A 10,829-nucleotide genomic window follows, 5' to 3' on the forward strand; every position below is an offset into this window, starting at 1 on the left:
GCTTTATCTACAACAACCAGAATGTCTGGGGTGCGCGCACACATGCCGAACACCAACACCCAGAATCGTAGCCTGCCCACATCATGTGGGCAGGCTAGGATTCTGGGTGTTGGTGTTCCCACATCATGTGGGCAGGCTACGATTCTGGGTGTTGTACAGTAGCCAGGGTATCGTTTGTACATCTGGGCGTACGAATCTGTTTGACAAGACAGGCACGGGTGCGACGCGCATCCTCAACATGACCATCGCTATTAAGTGTGCATGTGCGAGTACCTCCCGGCTGTGACATGCGTAAGCACATCTGTTTCTAAATGCGCACGTGCAATGCATGCGACCCTGCAGCAACACATGCCGTTGCGCAGGAATCAAAACCCACGACGTGCTGTATCCCGTGAAAAGCCTCCATTGTCTGTCTTTCTAGTCGTACAGCATGTCTGGAGCATCCGTGCGGCATGTGGGGCAGGCTACGATTCTGGGTGAGGGCCGGCGTGATGTTGTACATCTCGATATAGAATGCGAAGACAAACATAGCCCTTGCAAAATTCTTACACAGTTGACTGCCATTGCCTGAAGCAGCTCTGTGCGGATCTCTCTCTAATCCTGAATTGGCGTAAAGTCTCACGCTAAATACAGTACCGGTACCACAATTTCGAATAGTCCGCATTCACCCTTCCCCCGTACTCAGGTTTTTTCATACACTGCTAGGATGGCCATGCAATGTGTCTGTTGAGGAAATACAAGACCCGCGGCCTTAATCTCGACTTCAAAAAGACGGCACGTTCACAGCTTCACTGCGCATGAATCCATTCATCCCAATCAAGCGAGGCACTTTCGAAACTTCACCTACGGGCACGTTCACGACGAGTCTGTTGTTCTTTTGACTTAAATCGTGTCCATCCACTCGTCCATGACAACGTAGAGTCGTGTCCTTCTCTACTTGTTCAATACGAATGGAGCAGAGCCATGTTTTCTGCCGCAAAGGAAGCTGTTTCGCAAAAAGTAAAAACATTGCTTGGCGACCACCAACCCCTCGAGACTTTCCCAATCTCCCCTACACGTGACCCTTTGTCCAAACCTCCTCCTGTGTTTCTTTCTCGTACCTTTCAGCGTGTATGGAAATGACAGTATGTCGGGCATAAGCCCATCTCAGTCCACTGTCATAGCGCGAGGAATTTATGGCTTCAAGTGAGCGACGATTTACGTAACAAACTCGTACCCTCCTGCCTGATCTGAGGGCCTGGTCAATCTGCTCCACGTTTTCGCGCGAAACATACTCCTGTCGACGGTTTGCGTTTCTGGAATCTCTAACTTTATTGGCCTCCAAAAAATATGCTGCACGCATGCCTGTAAACACTTGATGAGACCAAACATTAAGTGGCTCTGGCAGTCACCATACTCCACACCGGCAATTAGACATATCGTGCGAGTGATCCACACACACCAAAAAGCACCGCCGCTGTTGTCCTTCTCATACGGTATGGTGGCAATGGAGGAACCACAGTTGTCACCGCGGGGGATTGGCTACGATCACTTCCAGAGCATTCTGCGAGAAAAGAAACGAACTTGCGATGGCTGGACTGGCCTTTACGCCCTTGAAGATGAGTCATCATTATGTATGTATACTACTGACGGAGAGAAAGGATTTCTGTGATCTGTTCCTATATCTGCCTTTCATGACAACATTCTGTATCTATACACAGTTTGCAGACAGAAAAAAAAAACGAGGGCGACCCAGGGTTCGGCGCATCGTGTTCGATACGAAACTGAAGAGGAGTGAGGTGCAGCAGCCGTCTCTATGGACGCAACGGTGATTGAGGGTCGTTTTTAGAGGGAGTCGCAAGACTAGAGAGGAAAGCGGACTGCGAATGAGGTTTGTTCTCTGGCAGTGTGGCCCGGGGCAACGGGAAACGGTCAAGAAGATATTGCATTTAATGAGTGTGTGATGATCAGGGTCGTCGTCTCCCGGTACTCAGAGATGGAACCACCGTTCCACTTTTATATGCAAAGTAGGCCAGTTGCAGGTCAGACAGCCACAGCGTAGATAGATCACATGCAGAGCGATGGAGGACAGGCACTCTGAGCAAAGCGTGCCGGCGGGATGGAAGTAAAATGCTGGCAAAGTTCGCTACAGAGCAGCACATAGTGTATAACAGCAACATGAAATGTTGCAAGTGGTGTCCAAGAGCTTTTTGTTTTGCCCGAGTGTTTGCCCCTTCAGTCGCATTCATACCCGGATCAAAGCCAGCTGCTGACACAAAGCGGTATCTGTGCTTGCTACGGGTTCCGTTATCCTCAAGACATGGCTCTTTAATCTAGTATAAACGCTAGTTAATCAGTTTCGGCACCTTGCGTGATTTCTCTGATGAAGTGCTGGTTTAAAGCGGAATGCACGTTGAGCGAGAAAATTCAAGCTGTTCGTACTGATGACGGCAACATCATAAATTCCTTGTGGCCTACATGAGAGGGTACTGTTATTGAAGAGAGAAGAACAGCCGGAATAATGGAACCTTACACCTATCCAATTTTTGAGTCATTATACGAAGCCGCATTATAGATACCTCTCCGAACAAACAAAAAAAAATCTTGATCAGCGACAGCTAGATATACCAGTGTGCGCAAAAAGTTTGCGGTTTGTACTGCCACACAGGCAGCTCTGAGGCAAAAGGCAAGCTCTGATTCATGACGATAACTCTATCTAACGCAGCCTGAAGCTCACTAACGAACAATAAGATTATAAAAGGGGTGTGCCAGTTGCACATATAGCAATAGATGAAGCGATAGATGAAGCCTTCGTAATATTGTGTCATTACTGCAGATGAAATGCTTGCGATTAGTTTTACGTTCGTTTACGCAAGTGCAGTTCAGTGTGGCAATGAGTTCGCTTCCTTCGAGGAGACTCCCATTCCACATTGAAAGATTTTCAGATGCAATCTTTTCAAGAGGCCTTGCTCGCCATCTACTCATTCAAACTGTAATATGGAAAAGAAGTTAGTGATCCCATTGGGAATAATGACAAATTTAATTGAATTAGCATATGGGAGATTGAGGCAAATTCCCCTCCTGTCTCGAGATTCAATGTACGGTCTTCCGCACATTTGGGACCACCAAGTACCGTGAAGGTACCGTAGTATGCCGCTACAATTGTGCATGCTTCAACCATTCTACTTGATTACCGGTCTAATGACTTGACATTGGTGATGGTGGTGGAAGCAGGGGAAGTGAGGACTCCCCGAGACCAGCGTGCATTTTGGTAAACAAACATTGGTTTCTCCTCCTGACAGAGAATCTAATGTTTGTTTAGCAGCGCAGTATGGTATTTATAGTGATGCTTCCGTATCGGTACAAATTTCCACCAGAAAGGCGTATTGCATTATACGAACATCAAAAACATTGATTCCGAGTCCCAGGGAACCTGTACATTGAAATCATGTTTCTCGTAATGGGTGCCTGCGCTTTTTTACTGCGGCACACTTCTTACGGAACATTTCGAAAGACAAAATTTGTTCAGTCGCTCGGCGCGCAAATTCAGAGGTCTTTATATACATCGGTTGTTCTCAGGGCAGTTTGGTTTTAAGCCTAACTGTATTTATATTGAAAGCCATTAATGTTCGAGAGTGGGAGAAAATACGATTCTATGCTTGGATGATATGATGTCTTTGGTGTATCTCATTTGAGGGAGAGGACTCTTTCACAAGGTGCGGATCCATCGTGCACTATTTATAATGCTTGCATGTAGCCCCTCTTGCATGTGATGTGCTTGCACAGTTTGATATGGCGATCTCACTTCAAGTTACAGAGGGCAGTCCGCTAATGGATAGCTTTAATGCTAGAATTGTTTTCATCTCTTTCCGGAACTGCGGTTACTCACGACGGTTCACTATGCCGCTTCCCAATCGAGCATGCTTTTGGAAGTTTGTAACCCGCGAAGAAATGGTGGTGTGGACTGAAATCATTCCTACGTAAAGATGCGTGCCTTCGAGAATCATTACAGTCTCCTGATGAAAATTGGTGAGGGACGCTTCTCAAACGTACACTTGGCGCATCTGAAACGAGATCAAACGCAGCAAGTCTCTGTAAAAGTAATCAACAAGACATACATTCCTTACGACATGCATGACAAACTTCCCAGAGAACATCATATCAATTCAGTTCTGTCCCATCCAGACATTGTGAAAGGAAGAGATGTGTTCTCTACGTTAGAACATGAATATATAGTGTATGATGTTATGTGCGGTCGTAATTTTTCGAATCCTTCTTCGTCGACACGAGCATCTCTCGGAGAGCCCAGCAACAAACATTTGAGTCAGGTCAACAGCGCCTTAATTTATTCTAATTTATATGGAAGCCTGTGCTTCACCGTGACATTCGTCCAGGCAATATTTTCTGTTCCGAAATTGAGTTTCCGATATTGATTGCGCTTAGGGACTTTGGTTCTGCCATGTATTCAACACATACAAAAGTTGACCAGGATGTGCAGATTTCACACGTGGGGGTCGTGCCGTACATGTCACAAATTGATATTTGTCGTGGTGTGTCGTACGGTCCATTGTCTGATTTGTGGTCCGTCGGAGTTCTTCTCCATGAAAAGCTTGTTGGGAAGACGCCTTTTTGCGGATCCTCTGCCCAGGAGTCCTTACACAAGATAAAAGAAGGGAGGTATGATGTGTTATCTGGAAAATAGAAAGGGATTTCTGACGAGTCATCGAAAAGCCTGGTCGGTCCGCTATTGCAACCAGATCCTTCCAAGAGACCGAGTGCTGTGGGTGTTGGACAACACTCATAGTTTCTCCCGGACATACCACCTCAGAGCTCGGAAATCGTCTCTTGTGGGAGTCAGTCAGTCTCAAGTAGTGCGCCGTGGACTATTTCGAGGGTCCACCAAAATTCACTTGCGGAGGCCAGTGGTGTTCATACTACAGAATACTCCCGCCTTTTCCATCTGTTCAGTCTCGCATTTCATCGGGATGTGTCAAGCAAGAGGTTTTTTATTCTGGACGCATGAATTCGTTGCTCGATTCTCGCGTTGTCTATTCTCAACTGAAAGCAGTTTTGCCGTATCGCAGGAAGTTTACATCCATTGGTAGTGCTTTTACGGTTGCTTTTCGGCTGAAGGCGTTGACAAATATTGAATAGGATGAATTTCCAGTACGGCGATACAAGAGGAGACATGTTCGATGGTTTCTGTCGCCCGTCCTATTACTGCAGATGGTAGTGGCGGCAATGTAAAATTTTCTAGATATAATCGAATGCATTCTGTTCTTGCGATCAGCATATGCACTGTGACGACCTCCTTCATTGAAGTCCCACATAAAATGTTGTATATTCAGAAAAGTGGTCAACTTGGCAGCATTGCCTCACAAATACCACAAACGGTTTTGAAAATTGTAGCAATAGCAGTAATTAGCAGCTGATTTCACTTAATGTTGTTCTCTGCGAACAACATTAAGTGAAATCAGCTGCTCGGTCATTGATTAAATGAGAAACATAATAGCATACGGTAGATGTACCAAGATATAATGGTTTGCGATGTGCACGGCCCTCCTTATCCCAATAAGGAGTGCTTTGATAACGGGGGAGACCTGACAACCAGAGCAGTACGCGGGTTCACGAAGTAGTGGTAAAGAAATGGTTCACCTTTCGTCTTCTACTTCTTGAACTGATTGGAAAAAAACTTGACGAAGGATTCGATATGTTTGTGGTGATAATTCCGCGTGCAACTACGAGATATTACGGAAAATATAAGCAATATAAAAAGTAGATGCTACCTGTGAATGTCTTGCGTTTGATGCTTCTATATTCGCAGTCGGATCTCCCACTCACAGGAATGGCAACAACAGTTATTCAAGCTATGGAAGCATCCATGGTATTGCTGCAGTGTACAACTAGCGTCAACATCCGTCTCGCGAATGAAAGCGCTTAAGCTAAAGGATGTCCACAGAAAGGGGAATCTCTGAATAGATTCTTTACCTCAGAGTGCTTCCAAGGAAAACACCTCTCGTTTGCGACAAAATAAATATTGTTTTTTCCAGTAGGCATGGTTATTGACTTGCACCCAAGCTTAGATTCCATGAAACTATCAAAATTCTTGCATTATATGCATGGCAAGCATAAACATGTACCCGCCGTCGCCATGACTCAACCGATTTGCTATTCACCTGATACTGGGTCATACCGGCTATGTCCGTCAAGTTCTCCGTTCTCCGAGAAAGAGGATACCAATTGACCATCACATCACGCGGAAGATCATTATTGGTACGCCACAAAGGCTTTCTTGCGGCTCGATAGGCAAACTCGACGATGTCGGTGCCGTGTTGTTGACCACATGAGAGACGGCGAAACTTCCTTTGAGTTCCAGATAATTTCTGGAACTCACACAATTATTACTGTGCAGAAGGGTCGGGCGGCACCACGTTAAGTTGAATGTCCTTCATGTTTCTGCATCCGTCAGCACCATAATGTATCGATGTGGGCTGAGCCATGTGGGCATGCAATATCGACTCATGTCATGCACGCGCAATTTTGTGTACCTTGACTTTCTTTGAAAATGGATATGATTGGTGAAGGGGCCTGCAGATGGGGCGAGAAATACGTTTAGAGGTGTCTCCATCATTACCGGATATGATTCGCAATAAACATAGACATGTTCGTTTACGAGATTTGACTTCAATAGTTACGCTCCGTTGCGTTCCTGAACTCTAATCTTATCCTTCGCCATTTTCCCCACATGCATATGTCCCAGCACGGCCATGAACTCTTTCTTCTACACGCCCGCCTTTTCCAAGTGCATTCCAATAGTATTGCATACATGCTGCAAAATCCATTCCATGGCTCCATGGACACCCCTGTAACTGGGAAAGTAGTTAACATCGATCACTGAGTAAAACCCGGTGCGTTGATCAAAAATAATGTCCACGCCGAACAAATCAACCCCCAAATCCTCCCTCAATGCCTTAACAAGCTTCTCTGCAACTTTCTGCGATGGCGCCGTTGGTCTTCGCCCCTCCCTCACAGATTGCACATTCACCCCATCGATTCCATGTCGCTCCCTCTTGTTCTTAATATCATGCGGATTGTAATGGATATATCGCTGACTATCCCCTTCATTCTGTTGACTATCACACAACGCCTGCAGTGATGTCGATCTCGTCTGTACTGCCACATTATCTGCTACAGCATATGCCTTAAACAAAACGCCTCCAGTGCTCTCAATGTACTCTTGCGCCACGACGTTTAGCGTTATGTCGTCTACAACCGGGCAATCCATTGCTGCCCGACCTGCCAGCACATCATCTGTAATTTTATTCACCACTATTGTTTGTGGGGTGAATACTTCCCGGATGGCAGCCAAGGCAGCACGGGGTGTGTAGGCGATGGCCATCTCGTGTGATGCGTCGTTGCCGCATGCCAGTCGCCGCTTCAGAATGATAGGAAAGACGAGCGAAGCGACAAGACGTTGCTCAATCACCGCATCTGACTCTGTCACGGAGATCTGTATCCATCTCAGCGGATGTATATGCGTTCTCAGTAGCGGATGAGCGGTTGCGGAGCCAGCCGGGAGAGAAATGCGATGGATAGCACGAAGAATGACACAGCGATCGAGTAATCCCCACACGTTCGTTAGGCGCTCCACAGGGGCGGTGGAGGACGAGCGGAGGGCGTATGCGAGCGAAGTGAGGCTGTGAACCGGGGCGACTGCAGGATTTGAGAGGGTCTGAGCCATTTCATCATTGCGCTTATGAAGAAGCGCGTGTGCGGAAGACGTATGGGAGAGGGGAATAAGGTGCAGACGAACGCGGCGGAGAGCGGGCCGAAGGAGGGGAATGAAGTGGTAGGAGGCAGCCGTCAGTTCGGAGAAGACATTTTCGCGATTGGTGGTGCAAGAGTAGGCGATGGAAAGGGTGAGGGGAGGAAGGGGAAGGCTCTTGGGGATAGGGATAGGGGTATCGTGAGGAAGAGTGGAAGGCTTGAGAGTACCAAGGCGGGTAGGGGTAGGGATGGCGGTTGGGGCGGGCATGGTGATGAAGAGTGTGAGGACGGGAGATGTTCGCGTATTTGAGTGGGAACGGTGGTGGCGGGATGGTGAGGGGAGAGGAGGGGAGGGGAGGTGGTGGGGACGAAAATGAGTATTTATCCAGAACAGACAGAGCTCTTTGTGCTTTGTGTTATTTATAGTCTGATCCCCAGAAAGGGGATCACGGCGACTTTCACCCTCATCGCCGCGACACCAACTATTGCAACTGCTGGGAAAACCCTAAGGGTAAGTGCGCGATTGAGCGAGAGCGTGATTGCCATACAGCCGGTGGGGACGCCGCGTAGACGCCGGTCGGTACCCGGGTATATGCAGTGCGTCCACGTTACAATGATGATAAGCGAATAACGCTGTACTGTACACAATCTCGGTTTCCTTTGTCTCTCGTGATCCGGAAATCGCAACTCTGTTCCATTCCAATTGTAGAGGAATAATCTGTCCTGCCACGGACAGCGTGCGCCTCACTTGATGCAGGAAACCCGATAGATCACGTACTGCAGCGGCTGCAGGCTTTACAAAAGACGCGGCAAATGCGACCGGGGCTGGGCGAATCACATCCAGCGCGTGCCTGTGTGGCCCCCCCGTCAAAATACAGGGGGGGGTCGCTCAATAGTGCCTACTTTAGTAGTGCTTCCCTCTATATAGTGCTATGGTTCACCCTCTGGCACAGGTTATCATAAGCTCACACGTGTATCATCCGGCATGGTTCAGTACTCAAAGGATGAAGTTATTTAGTTGTGTTTGTGTTTACAGTGTGCTTTGTCCCCAAATATATGTATTTGAACCTCCTTTATATAGTGCCATCCCCCCAATAGTGCCATAGCTAGAGGTATGTCACGCTATAGCACTATATCGTAGGAGGCACTGTATACTGATGCGATAGACGTGTCTAGATCGCGCTCTCCCTGCATCACCGCTGTGCTGCAGCCTCCCCCAGGGCGCTTTCTCCGAGCGCTTTTTCGGGGCGCTTTCTCGGGGGCCTTCTGCATCTGCCAATGTGGTGAGTGCTCATCCAAGACGAGTCTGCTGAGTTTTTGCTCTCCTGAGTTTTTGCTCTGCTGCAAGCCTCGTTTGGATCTTTCTAAATAGAAGGTTTGCCTCTTTTGCCCAAATTTGAAACCACAGGTGGAAGACGCGTTCCTCTCAAAACCATTAATCACAGCCCGTCCGTAGGTCAAGTTTCCCGACATATGCTGTCCGCGCCGCGGTGAATGTCCATGCTTTTCTTTCATGCTATACGGCACTCTATCCGTCCATGGCCACCTGTTCCTACCTTGCCTAAAGCACTGCCGAGTCGCGGAGTGTCGAACATCTCCCCCTTACGTAGGATCTGCACCTGAAACCGCTGTTTGCAGATTCTCGTCCGTCTGTCGGCACTGTAGCATATGCGTTCCCGTATTCGGTTTATGATTGAGCCTCTCTAGGGCAGACTGTTAAGTATCGTAGACCCCCCCGCGGGCTGTGGTTTGGGACGTAAGGGCCGGCGTCGCCAGCCTCCTTAAACCGGTATCGGATCTTTATCATCAATTGTCAGACTGGCAGTTGAGAGGTTGTCACAGCACGTCATACTCATTTACGATTTATTTATCTCAGAATCTGGGCTGGTTAATCAGTACGAGAGCTATCGAATGGCGTTGTGGCGGCAGCAGCATGTAGCGTTGATCACCTTCTGCATTGGGAAGATCCCACAGCTTTGTTTCATGATAAAGTGCTGCATTGCATCGAACAAGTGCACAATCTTTTTTCAACCAGGAAATAGTTTGATGCAGTTTACAGTAGAACAAAGTTACGGAGCTGTGCAGTCTGCTTTCTGATAGAGGAAGTGATTATCGCTCTTGAAGTTGAGATCATTCCTAATGCTTAGCAAATTCACTCGTTTATGCACTCGCCGTCTTCCGTTACTATAAACACTATTGAAGTGCAGGCTGCATCTATTCATGATACTACAGTACAGTACAGTATATGAAATATTGATTACTGTACATTTCTGTGCATAGCTTTTGTTTGCTATTTATCAAAGCCAGTAACCTTACCCTTGAAGGGTACCAAGGGTACTGTATGCGTAGAGTGCACTGTACTCAGTGTCATGCACTGCATTACTTATGCCCTGTACAATTGTACCATGACCAGGTGGCAGAGACAACAATGAAAGCTGTATGAAGCCTAAGCTTCTCTGTTTTTTTTTCTCGCATACAGTACTGTACACATGTTCTGTAAGCACACATGGTCTTTCTCCTCAGCATTGGGACCAAAGACATGATTTACCCTACCCTACCCTCCCGATGCACGGTATGCTGCACTTCACAACGCATGCAAATCATAGGAAAAAAAACAATTATCTCGTATATCGTATATCTGACAACTGATCCACTGAAATCCTTTCATGCCATCTTATGCAGTACAGTTCTCTAAACTTCTGTAGTTCCACTTGATCGCAGAGTTAACGATAGTCTCAAGTTTAAGTTTGTATATTTTATTGATCCTGAAGCTTTTCCAAAATCATGAACCTTCTTCCAACGGACGCAAGTGCGTTTCTCACATGGCGCACAGCAGACTGTACGCTACTACCGTACAATTGACTTCCCCCATTCCACTCTGATCGCGACCTTTTTATATTACAGTCAGCTCGCGATAACTGCAACACCTAGAGGGAGACCCCCTGGTGTTGCAGTTATAGGGGGTTGCAGTTATCGGAGTGGTATGATAAGGAAACTTCTAAGCCAATGAAATCGCAAGACAAAAAACCCTCATATTTTATTCGGAAAAACTATATATCTTAATCTGCACCTGTCCTTCTCTG

The sequence above is a fragment of the Chondrus crispus genome, genomic scaffold, assembly GCF_000350225.1.
Source record: "Chondrus crispus Stackhouse genomic scaffold, scaffold_231, whole genome shotgun sequence".
NCBI classification, from domain to species: domain Eukaryota; phylum Rhodophyta; class Florideophyceae; order Gigartinales; family Gigartinaceae; genus Chondrus; species Chondrus crispus.